Here is a 2830-nt window from a genome sequence, read left to right as displayed (position 1 = left end):
TCAAGACATGATGCTAAATTTTATTGTATGAGATGATCATATTTTGTAACCGAGTTATCGGCAACTAGCAGGAGCCATATAGTTGTCGTTTTATTGTATGCAATGCAATCACCCTGTAATGCTTTACTTTATCACTAAGCGGTAGCGATAGTCGTAGAAGCATAAAATTGGCGAGACGACAACGATGCTATGATGGAGATCAAGGTGTCGCGACGGTGACGATGGTGATCATGACGGTGCTTCGGAGATGGAGATCACAAGCACACGATGATTATGGCCATATCATATCACTTATATTGATTGTATGTGATGTTTATCTTTTATGCATCTTATCTTGCTTTGATCGGCGGTAGCATTATAAGATGATCCCTCACTAAATTATCAAAGTATAAGTGTTCTCCCTGAGTATGCACCATTGCGGAAGTCCTTCGTGCTGAGACACCACGTGATGATCGGGTGTGATAGGCTCTACGCTCAAATGCAACGGATGCAAAACAGTTGCACACGCGGAATACTCAGGTTAAACTTGACGAGCCTAGCATATAAGCGATATGGCCTCGGAACACGGAGACTGAAAGGTCGAGCGTGAATCATATAGTAGATATGATCAACATAGTGATGTTCACCATTGAAACTACTCCATCTCACGTGATGATCGGACATGGTTTAGTTGATATGGATCACGTGATCACTTAGAGGATTAGAGGGATGTCTATCTAAGTAGGAGTTCTTAAGTAATATGATTAATTGAACTTTAATTTATCATGAACTTAGTCCTGGTAGTATTAGCATATCTATGTTGTAGATCAATAGCTCGCGTTTAGCTCCCCTGTTTTATTCTGATATGTTCCTAGAGAAAACTGAGTTGAAAGATGTTAGTAGCAATGATGCGGATTGGATCCATAATCTGAGGATTATCCTCATTGCTACACAGAAGAATTATGTCCTTGATGCACCGCTAGGTGACAGAACTATTGCTAGAGCAGATGCAGACGTTATGAACGTTTTGACAAAAGCTCGGTATGATGACTACTTGATAGTTTAGTGCACCATGCTCAACGGCTTAGAATCGGGACTTCAAAGACGTTTTGAACGTCATGGACCATATGAGATGTTCCAGGAGTTGAAGTTAATATTTCAAGCAAATACCCGAGTTGAGAGATATGAAGTCTCCAACAAGTTCTATAGCTAAAAGATGGAGGAGAATAGCTCAAGCAGTGAGCATATGCTCAGATTGTCTGGGTACTACAATCACTTGAATCAAGTGGGAGTTAATCTTCCAGATAAGACAGTGATTGGCAGAGTTCTCTAGTCACTATCACCAGGTTACTAGAACTTCGTGATGAACTATAATATGCAAGGGATAACAGAAACGATTCCCAAACTCTTCGTGATGCTGAAATCGAAGAAGGTAGAAATCAAGAAAAATATCAAGTGTTGATGGTTGACAAGACCATTAGTTTCAAGTAAAGGGCAAAGGGAAGAAGGGGAACTTCAAGTAGAACGGCAAGCGAGTTGCTGCTCAAGTGAAGAAGCCCAAGTCTGGACCTAAGCCTAAGACTAAGTGCTTCTACTACAAAGGGACTGGTCACTGGAAGCGGAACTGCCCCAAGTATTTGATGGATAAGAAGGATGGCAAAGTGAACAAAGCTATATTTGATATACATGTTATTGATGTGTACTTGACTAGTGTTTATAGCAACCCCTCGGTATTTGATACTGGTTCAGTTGCTAAGAGTAGTAACTCGAAACGGGAGTTGCAGAATGAATAAAGACTAGTTAAGGGTGAAGTGACGATGTGTATTGGAAGTGGTTCCAAGATTGATATGATCATCATCGCACACTCTCTATACTTTCGGGATTAGTGTTGAACCTAAAATAAATGTTATTTAGTGTTTGCGTTGAGCATGAATATGATTGGATCATGTTTATTGCAATACAGCTATTCATGTAAGTTAGAGAATAATTGATGTTCTGTTTACATGAATAAAACCTTCTATGGTCATACACCCAATGAAAATGGTTTGTTGGATCTCGATCATGGTGATACACATTTTCATAATATTGAAGCCAAAGATGCAAAGTTAATAATGATAGTGCAACTTATTTGTGACACTGCCGTTTAGGTCATATTGGTGTAAAGCACATGAAGAAACTCCATACTGATGGACTTTTGGAATCACTTGATGCTTGCGAACCATGCCTCATGGGCAAGATGACTAAGACTCCGTTCTCCGGAATAATGGAGCGAGCAACTGACTTATTGGAAATAATACATACTGATGTATGCAGTCCGATGAGTGTTAAAGCTCACGGCAAGTATCGTTATTTTCTGACCTTCACAGATGATTTGAGCAGATATGGGTATATCTACTTGATGAAACACAAGTCTGAAACATTTGAAAAGTTCAAAGAATTTCAGAGTGAAGTGGAGAATCATCGTAACAAGAAAATAAAAGTTTCTACGATATGATCGCAGAGGTGAAATATTTGAGTTACGAGTTTGGCCTTCAGTTAAAACAATGTGAAATAGTTTCACTACTCACGCCACCTGGAACACCACAGTGTAATGGTGTGTCTGAATGTCATAACCGTACTTTATTTGATATAGTGCAATCTATGATGTTTCTTACCGATTTACCACTATAGTTTTGGGGTTGTGCATTAGAGACAGTTGCATTCACGTTAAAAAGGGCACCATCTAAATCCGTTGAGACGACACCGTATGAACTGTGGTTTGGCAAGAAACCAAAGTTGTCGTTTCTTAAAGTTTGGGGTTGCGATGCTTATGTGAAAAGTTTCATCCTGATAAGCTCAAACCCAAATCGAA

This window comes from Triticum urartu, chromosome 4A, assembly GCF_056163025.1.
Source record: "Triticum urartu cultivar PI428250 chromosome 4A, HENAU_Tu73, whole genome shotgun sequence".
NCBI lineage: Eukaryota > Viridiplantae > Streptophyta > Magnoliopsida > Poales > Poaceae > Triticum > Triticum urartu.
Note: the sequence above shows the minus strand (reverse complement) of the source record.